The sequence below is a fragment of the Oryctolagus cuniculus genome, chromosome 21 (assembly GCF_051225735.1).
Source record: "Oryctolagus cuniculus isolate XC-2025 breed Fujian yellow rabbit chromosome 21, ASM5122573v1, whole genome shotgun sequence".
Lineage (NCBI taxonomy): Eukaryota > Metazoa > Chordata > Mammalia > Lagomorpha > Leporidae > Oryctolagus > Oryctolagus cuniculus.
The window spans coordinates 39,382,303-39,392,096 of record NC_142887.1 but is presented as its reverse complement, the minus strand read 5'-3'; the positions used below and the strand labels follow the sequence as shown (position 1 = coordinate 39,392,096).

At 37.9% G+C, this 9,794-nt stretch overlaps 1 pseudogene; it reads right to left on the bottom strand.

Annotated features, from left to right (window-relative positions):
- Nucleotides 1–8,032: 8,032 nt before the first annotated feature.
- Nucleotides 8,033–8,100, bottom strand: LOC149119946 (U6 spliceosomal RNA; annotated as a pseudogene).
- Nucleotides 8,101–9,794: the final 1,694 nt, after the last annotated feature.

Below are 9,794 nucleotides of genomic sequence, written 5' to 3'. Positions count from 1 at the left end.
TGGAACAGCTTCTACTGCTTTCCCAGGCTATTGCAGAGAGCTGGCTGGGAAAAGGAGAAATGGGGACTAGAACTGGTGCTCATATGGGGTGCCAGCATTGCAGGTAAAGGATTACACCACTGCACCACAGTGCTGGCCCCAGTCTATCCTTTATTAAGGAGATCTCAGTAATCATGTTCAGGTATTGCTGTCCTATATTCATGGCCAAAGTCCTAGCAGGCAACATGGTTTGGAGAATCATAAGCACAAGGTGTGTAGGAGACTTCATTTCTCATACAGCACAGTTAATAACAAGGTTCCAAGAGGGGAAATTACTTGCATCATAGTCTTTGAGAACTAATGGACATCACAGGTGATCTAAAGAATTTAGAAGGTTTGTGAGCCCCTAGAGTGAAAAAGTCACTGGGAGCACAAGGACAGTGCCTAGAGTTTATTTTGATGGATTTTAGCCCCTTTCATTGGAGGGAGGCCCGAAGAAGCTGGACTGATTAGTAAACCTCAGAAGTGTCTTTTCAAGGTGAAGGCAAACTGAGACTGAGGGGTTTTTGGAAAAACGTTGAACAAAAGACATTTCCCACACGTGGTTAAGACACATCATTTATCTACTGATTTTCATCAGATCTGTTAACATTAGGTATAAGGTACAGTGGACATGGTGGATGGCATATAGCAATATGATTTTAGTAATATATCATGAGGTGCTTTTTTTAAATGGATTTAGCAGGTAAAATTGGGCTACCTAATGGGATGTAGCTGGAATAATCACCTTTTTGTTAAATAAATCTGAGGTAATAAATGTTAGTGTATGAAGACATTGAGTTTTCTTTTATTGGGCCTTCTTGGTTATTTTAATCTGGGATCTGCGAATTCTCATTTTCTTTATTTTATTCCTCATCATGTCGGACCAACTCTGCTGCTTTGGGGATTTTTTTAGTACATCTGACATTTGGAAATTTAGACAATAGTATAGTTAAAATGAGATGTACCAAGTAAAGTATTTATTTTTATTCTGATACATATTTTGGAATTCTTCTAAAATTCCTATTGAGTATCCTTGTTAAATTTAGTTGCATCCCAGGTTAAGACTTATTGGAGGCAGGCTCCATGGCTCAATAAGCTAATCCTCCACCTGCGGTGCAGGCACACCAAGTTCTAGTCCTGCTGGGAGAGCCAGATTCTGTCCCAGTTGCTCCACTTCCAGTCCAGCTCTCTGCTATGGCCCAGGAGTGCAATGGAGGATGGCCAAAGTGCTTGGGCCCCGTACCTGCATGGGAGACCAGGAGGAAGCACTTGGCTCCTGGCTTTGGATCAGTGCCATGTGCCAGCTGCAGCACACTGGCCGCAGCGGTCACTAGGGGGTAAACCAACAGAAAAAGGAAGACCTTTCTCTCTGTCTCTCTCACTGTCCACTCTGCCTGTCAAAATAAAAAATAATTTTTATAAAAAGACTTATTGGAGCCACTTTAGTGATTACACCCATGAAACTTTGTTAATAAATGCAAATAGAACCTGGGAAAATTGATGTATATCTTATGCTGTAGAGACTTAAGATTGAACATCTTTTTTTAATCTTTTTTAATTATATAATTTAAAAACAAATTTTAGATTTTTTTTTTTACTTTACTAAGTCACAGCTCTGGCCCCATTAATATGACTTAACAATGTTTTTTCCTCTCAGACTTATCTCTATTGTTTCAGTTAACTGCATGCCTTTTCTTTACATTCAGATTCCCTCAGCTGTCAAAGCTTATTCATCTTAATTCTGTTGTTCCTATTTCCCTCCCTTTTATTCTGTCCCTAGGCTAATTGAGATCATGATTCTCCATTCCTTCTGTGTGGTGTCACAGTAGGCTTGAAGTGTTCTTTTTCTCTTCTGATTTCTAAAGAAAGAAATTATGTATTCCCCCAGTTTAGATATTTTAATAATGCACTCTAAAACAAAGGTTAAATGTTCTTAATTTGACAAGAATTTTCGGGGCCAGTGGTGTGGCATAGTGGGTAGAGCCACCACTTGCAGTGCTGGCAGCTCATATGGATCCAGATCTCTGCTATAGCCTGGGAAAGCAGTAGAAGATGGCCCAAGGCCTGGGCCCCTGCACCCATGTGGGATACCTGGAAGAAGCTCCTTGCTCCTGGCTTTGGATTGGCACAACTCTGGCCATTGCAGCCAACTGGGGAGAGAACCAGTGGATGGAAGACCCCTCTCTCTTCTCTACCTCTCTCTGTGCAACTCTGACTTTAAAATAAATAAATAAATCTTTAAAAAAAGATTTTTTTCTAATTTTAGATTTGTTCTACTTCATTGCCACTTCAGGGTGTGTGTAAGGAGTGCATATCCAGTTTTTCTATTTTGGAATTTGGGGATTTTGTATTAGCTCTGCTGTGTATTCATTTTTCTTGAGCATTGGTGATATCTTCTCCTTAGTTGTATTAAGAGAGAGAGCAATAGCCCTCATGTCTTTTTAGGTAAGTAAGACATATTAAAAACAGAGCATTCAGTATACATTCATAGTATTTTGACTTGTTCAATTGATTTTCCTGACCTCCCTTGGATATTCTTGGTCTTTGCTGTACAACTTTCTATACTCATTAATTCTTTGATATTCCCAAATCCAGAAAATGAATGACTCAACAGCTGTGTTCCTGTATTTGCTGGGACTCAGGGTAAGAAGCAAAGTGGAGGTGTTCAGGAATCTAAAGTTACATGCTACATAGGAAAGCACATCATTTCCTATACAAAGTGACTGGGAAATCCAGAATCTTTTGCACACATATTGGATCCTGAACTATTACTGGACTATTCAGTAAGATTTTAATGTATTTATTTTCTGTGTGTGTGTTTGTATTTCTAAATAAACTCTGCTGGGCTACTTAACATTAACATGTATTGCAGAATTCTTTCATCAGTTTTTACTTTTAAAAAGTTTCTCTTTCAGTTTTATGGGAGAGGGTAGAAGTTTCCTGCTATGTAACTGAAAGTTCATTCATTCATTAAAGTTAAAAATATTTGTTGCAAATTGGTAGAATACTATTAATTCTCATGTGATTTACATGAAACTAAATACATTCTCTATTTTGTTTTGCTTAAAATTTCTGCATGTGTGGACTTCTTTTTTCCTTCTTGCCCCAAATCCCTTTGTGTATTGGGATGGCAAATGGGTTTTACACTGGAGAAAACATGTTATTTTGGCAAAGAAGTACTTAGCCTTCCTGCTTCAAGTATTCAAATATTGCATTGGAAATCAGTATATTTGTTTACTGTACAAATGTCCTTCATACAATTTTGTAATCTTCTGGGATGGGAGAGGAAGCAGGAAATAGGAGGATTATGGGTGGGAGGGATGTTTTGGGGGAGGGGAAGCCACTGTAATCCAAAAGCTGTACTTTGGAAATTTATATTTATTAAAAAAATTAAACAATTTTGTAATCTTCATCTTCCTTTTTATTTCATCCTTTTTAAAAAAAGATTCATTTATTTTACTTGAAAATCAGAGTTACACAGAGAAGGAGAGAGAGAGAGAGAGAGCAGTCTTCCAACCGCTGGTTCACTCCCCATTTGGCCACAATGGCTGGAGCTCTGCCAATCCAAAGCCAGGAGCCAGCAGCTTCTTTTGGGTCTCCTATGCAGGTGCAGGAGCCCAAGGGCCTGGGCCATCCTCTACTGCTGGATAGTAAGTCTTACTTGCCTAAAAAGATGGATAGTAATTTGAGTAGCCAGGACTTGAACTGGCACCCAATTGGAATGTCAGCACTGCAAGCCACAGCTCTACTTGCTACTCCACAGCATCGGCCCCCTAAATTCTTATGAGTATTGCTACACGATTGGAATTTATAATTGATAATGCTGAACAATTGAAACTGTCTTATTTACAATTGTAGGACTGGATATGGCAGTTCTACTTGAAGTAAAGTATGTAGCCTGCTTATTGTATGATTTTCGGAAAAGCATGTATTTATATATAACAGCAGATCTGTTAATCATTTAAAAGTGAATTGTCATGATTACCCAGATGTAAAGAATGCAATATGTGCTAATGAGTTAGCAGTCACAGACATTTAGAATTAGAGGGATTTTAGAACTTTTTCAATACTGCAGTTTTTATGAAAAACTAATAATTTTTTTTTTATTTGACAGGTAGAGTTATATACAGTGAGAAATCAGAAAGGTCTTCCTTCCATTGGTTCAGTCCCCAGATGGCTGCCACAGTTGGAGCTGTGCCCATCCAAAGCCAGGAGTCAGGTGCTTTCTCCTGGTCTCCCATCCGGGTGCAGGGCCCAAGCACTTGGGCCATCCTCTACTGCCTTCCCGGGCCATAGCAGAAAGCTGGACTAAAAGAGGAGCAACCAGGACTAGAACACTTTGCCCATAAGGGATACCAGCACCACAGGTGGAGAATTAACCAAGTGAGCCACGGCGCTGGCCCCCGATAAATTTACTCTTAACAAAATATCAAAATATCTTATTTAGTATAAAGTTAGTAGTGAAAAGAGACTACCTTGTTGAACACAGAAATTTGAGATTATATTTCTTGGTATTAATTTGCATCTTAAGGCTTATTGCCTAGTTTATTTCAATATTTCAATCTAATATTCCTAATAATATCTTGTACTTAGTGGTTCACTGTGTGCCAGACAATATTCTTTTGATTTTTTAAAAGATTTATTTATTTATTTATTTGGAAGTCAGAGTTACACAGATAGTGAACAAGAGGAAGAGAGAGAGAGAGAGAGGTCCTCCATCTGCTGGTTCACTCCCCAGATGGCCTAAAAGGTCAGAGATATGCCAATCTGAAACCAGGAGCCAGGACCTCTTCAGGGTCTCCCATGCAGATTCAGGGGCCCAAGGACTTGGGCCAACTTCCTACTGCTCTCCCAGGCTATAGCAGACAGCTGAATGGAAAGTGGAGCAGCCTGGACTTGAACCGGCCTCCATATGGGATGCCCCCACTGCATGCAGTGGCTTTACTAGCTACACCACAGCACTGGCCTCAAGACAATGCTCTAAAATGATGCATTAATTATTCCCAAATATTGAAAAGTGGCATGGTACACATTTGAATGTGTTGTTTTGTACTAGTTGTAGAAACAGTTTAAAATATATTTAGATTTAAAAATGTAAGCTTTGATCTAAAGGTTTACTTTCCCTTAAGGTGCCTGTTTGGAAACTGAGAGATCATTGAAGTCTCAAGATAGAGTACAACTGATCTTATCCAAGCCTCCTTTATCACATGAGGATGCTAAATGCCAAGCCCAGAGAAGTAAAGTGAATTGTTCAAGGTCACATAGGTAAGTTGTGGCAGGGATAATTCTGTATTAGCATTAGGTATCCTGATACATAGGCCACTGTTCTGTCAATTTTGTACTCCTTCTGGAGTTAAAGATTCTAAGTTGTGGAAAATTGAATTTGGAAATTTAGTGGTTGCTATGTTGTTATGGTGAGAAATTTCTGTGTATAGCTATGAGTTGCTTAAATTTTATTCAATATATTTTTCTAGTATGTTTGCTATTTATTTGAAATGTATAACAAGTAGCTTCATCTATTTGCCAAAAGAATTTTTAAAGATTTATTTATATTATTTGAAAGTCAGAATTACACAGAGAGAGAAGGACATGCAGAGAGAGTGGTCTTCCATTCACTGGTTCACTCCACAGTTGGCCTCCATGGCTGGAGCTGTGCTGACTGGAAGGCAGGAGCCAGGAGCCTCTTCCTGGTCTCCTATGCAGGTGCAGGGGCCCAAGGACTTGCACCATTTTATAGTGTTTCCCAGGCCATAGCAGAGAGCTGGATAGGAAGTGGAGCAGCCAGGTCTTGAACTGATGCCCCTATGGAATACCAGCACTGCAGGTGGCAGCCTCACCCACTATGCCACAGTGCCAGCCCTTGCCAAAAGAATTTATAGAAGCTATTCCATATATACACTTAACAATTATTTAGTTACTTGACATGAACTATCCCTGCATATTTGAAAATTTTGAATGGTATCACTTGGGTTTTAAGAATGTTATATTTTAGGTCTCTTAATATTTTTAGTGATGATGTTTTAAAGGCCCTTTCTGTTTTATGAAAAATGATAAGGATTTTGTTTTACAATGGCCATAGTATTACTACTTAAAGCAATAGATTAAATAAAACTTTTAAACAAAGTCATTTAATACTGAATTCTAACACACTGGTATATTTTAAAGTGAGAAGCCGGATTTCTTTCAGATATTCTAAAGAAGAATGATAATCAAAATTGAAGACATCTACAGTTTTTAATCACTTGTTTTAAATATTGGTCATAATGGTCCAATTTTGAGTTTAATTTTAATTAGCTTTTAAATGATTCAATATGTTTTATAGAAAAAATTCGGAGAACATAATTATATACTCAACCTCCCTCCCTTCTTTTTCCTTCTTTGTCATTTTTTTTAGCTTATGAAATGACATTTTCAGTTTACATTACATTAAAAAGGGTTCTTGAATCAAGGGACAAGTTTAACAGGCAAAAAGCAAAAAGATCGTAATTTAGAGGGAATATAGACAATGGCTCTAAACAATATTTGAATATCACATCTAAACAATATTTGAATAAATTGATAAATATTTTAATTTCTCCTACTAAAATGCTCAAAGTCTTTAATTATTTATCAAATATTAGTGCAAAATTATGGATTTAAATGATCCCAAAAAGTGATGAATGTTTGTGTAATAAAGTCCAATTTTTGTCAAGGCTTTTTGAAAGTCTCACAGAAAACTTATGTTTGTGAATGGGAAGAATAATACCAAAATATCCATACTACCAAAAGCAATTTGCAAATTCAATGTAATCCCAATCAACATACCAACGATGTTCTCAGAGCTAGAAAAAATGATGCTAAAATTCACATAGAAACATGAGAGATGCTTAACATCTAAAGCAATATTATAAAGCAAAAAAAAGCTGGAGACATCACACCATATTTTAAGACATATTACAGGGGTCAGCACTATGACAAAGCAGGTAAAGTCACCGTCTGCAGTGCCGGCATCTCATATGGGTGCCAGTATGTTTCCCAGCTGCTCCACTTCTTATACCCCTCTCTGGTATAGCCTGAGAAAAAAGTAGAAAATGGCCAAAGTCTTTGGGCCCCTGCACCTGCATAGAGACCTGGAAGAAGCTCCTGACACTTGGATTCAGATCAACAGAGCTCCGGCCATTGTGACCATTTGGGGAGTAAACCAGTGGATGGAAGACCTCTCTCTCTCTCTGCCTCTACCTCTCTGTAACTCTGCCTTTCAAATAAATATACTGCAAAAAAAAAAGAAGAAGTGTTAGCACTGATATAATAACAGACACATAGTTCAATGGAAAAGACTTGGTAGCATAGAAATAAACCCAAATTTCTACCAGCAACTCATATTTAACAAAGGAACTAAAATGAACTGGAGAAAGAAGAATCTCTTTCACAAGTGGTGCAGAGGAACTTGATTATCCATATGTAGAAGCCTGAAAAGAGACTCCAACATCTCTTACACTATGTGAAAGTGAACTCACAGTGAATTAAAATGTAATCATAAGACCCAAACCCAAGTAAACATAGGGAAACTCTAAATATTGTCAACACACAATAGCTTTTGGGTAAGATTCCAATAGCAATAGTCACAAAAATAAAAACAGAGACATTTGAGTATATCCAACTAAGATACTTCTTCACAACAAAGTAAACATCAGAGTGTAGATACAATGAACAGATGGCAGGAAAAATTAAAACTCTGAATGTTTACAGATTTCCAGAACATTTACATGAATTGGAAAAACTCCAAAAAATACAGTGAAGAAACAGGCAAGGATCTGAATAGACATTTCTCAGAAGAAATGTACATGGTCAAAACATGTGAATATGCCCGATGTCACTAGCCATTATGTAAATATAAATCAGAACACCATATCAGTCTCCAACACCTGTGGGAGAATACAACACTCAGGTGTTTGTGTGTGCAGCAAGTGGGTTTAGAGGACCCTGTTCACCTCTGGAGAGCAGAGCCTACAGGGAGGTAAAGAAACCTTACTGCGCAGGGGCATGCTAATCTTCTCTGTATCATTCCAATTTTAGTATATGTGCTGCCGAAGCGAGCACATGTGCTGCCGAAGCGAGAAAGAGATGAAAAGAATTTATCTCAGCTAGCCACTAATATTCAAGAAACAAGGTCTTCAGGAAAGCCAACTCAACTGACATTTTCATGTCATTGTTAAATAAAGGAAAAATTATCTAGGTTCAGCAATACGTAGTTTATAAGAGAAAGACTACAGAGTAATTTCCTTGGCATAGAAATAACTTTGTTTTTTTTTGTTTTGTTTTGTTTTGTTTTTTTTTTTGTTTTTTTTTTTTTTTTTTTTATCCATGAGGGCTTGCTATCACCACCACACACCCACATCCCATATACAAATGCCTGGCTTGAGTGGTAGCTTCTCTGCTTTGAGGCAAGTTTCTGCTAGTGTGCACCCTGGGAGGAGACGGAGGATGGCAGAAGTGCTTGGGTCCCTGCACCCAAATGGGACATCCAGAATGAATTCCCAGTTCCTGGTTTTGGCTTGGTCAAGCTTTGGCTATTGCAAGTGTCTGGGGAGTGAAGCAGTGGTTCCCTCTTCCTGTCACTCTGCCTTTCAAATCAATAACTGTTGTTGGTAATGACTAATAATGATATTCACTGATTGTCAAATTTTGAATCTATTAATTATAGACAATTTCTCTTTGTATTTTTAAACTTTCATAATGTTCTGTAGCCAATTTCATCACTAGAAATAAAAACTTTTCCTCAAAAAAAAAAAAAGAAACCTTACTGCTTTCCTAATGTGCTTATTAAGTTCTTGACCAGCGCCTGTTAGTCTTGCCACAAACTTTCTAGTCTTACTACTTTCCTTCTTCTTCTTCTTCTTCTCTGTGACTTGTAAAATAGTATACATTCTATATACTGTGGATACTTTTGATTTATTTTATTCCTTCGGTCTCCTATGAAGTTCCTCCACAAAAGCACAGCCCTCAAAATATTCATTCATTTATGCAGTCTGCAGATTTCATGAGCTACTAAATTCCAAGTAGTATGTTAAAGGCAAGATCTGGGCCTAAGAGAAAAGTGGTCTAAATTCTGTGCCTAGAAGAGGATTTGGGACATAGTAGAACTTCAGTGAAGTGCTATGTGAATGACATGCACTCATTAAATGAGTAATCTAAAGCATACACTTCATTTAAGCAACACAGCAGCCCTACTCACCTCAGGTAGAGCAATTGAGAGGAATAATGTGAACAAAAATAAGACATCAATAAGTTGAATAATAACAGAGAAAAAACAAAATGAGATAGATGCCAACATTACTGAGCTATTTTTGAGGAATTAAATTGATAGAGGGGCTGGCATTGTGGCCAAGTGGGGAAAGCTGCAATCTGTGAGGCCAGCATAACATCTGAGTTCCACTTTGAGTTTAGGAATCTCCACTTCCAATTTAGCTCACTGCTAAACACCTGGGAAACCAGCAGAAGATGGACGAAGGACTCAGGTCCTTGCCACTCATGTGGGAGACTTGGATGAAGCTCCTGACTCCAGCATGCCCCAGGCTCAACTGTTGAAACTCTCTGGGGTGTGAGCCAGCAGATGAAAGCTATCTATGTCTTTCCCTCTCTCTCTAAATCCACCTTTCAAATAATAAAGATTTAATAAACAAATTAACTGATTTCAAAATACACAAAAACATGAACAATACTATATCATTTTTATGCCAAACTGATAAAAAATAACAAATGCTAGAGAGCACATGGGAAAAGAAAACCACCAT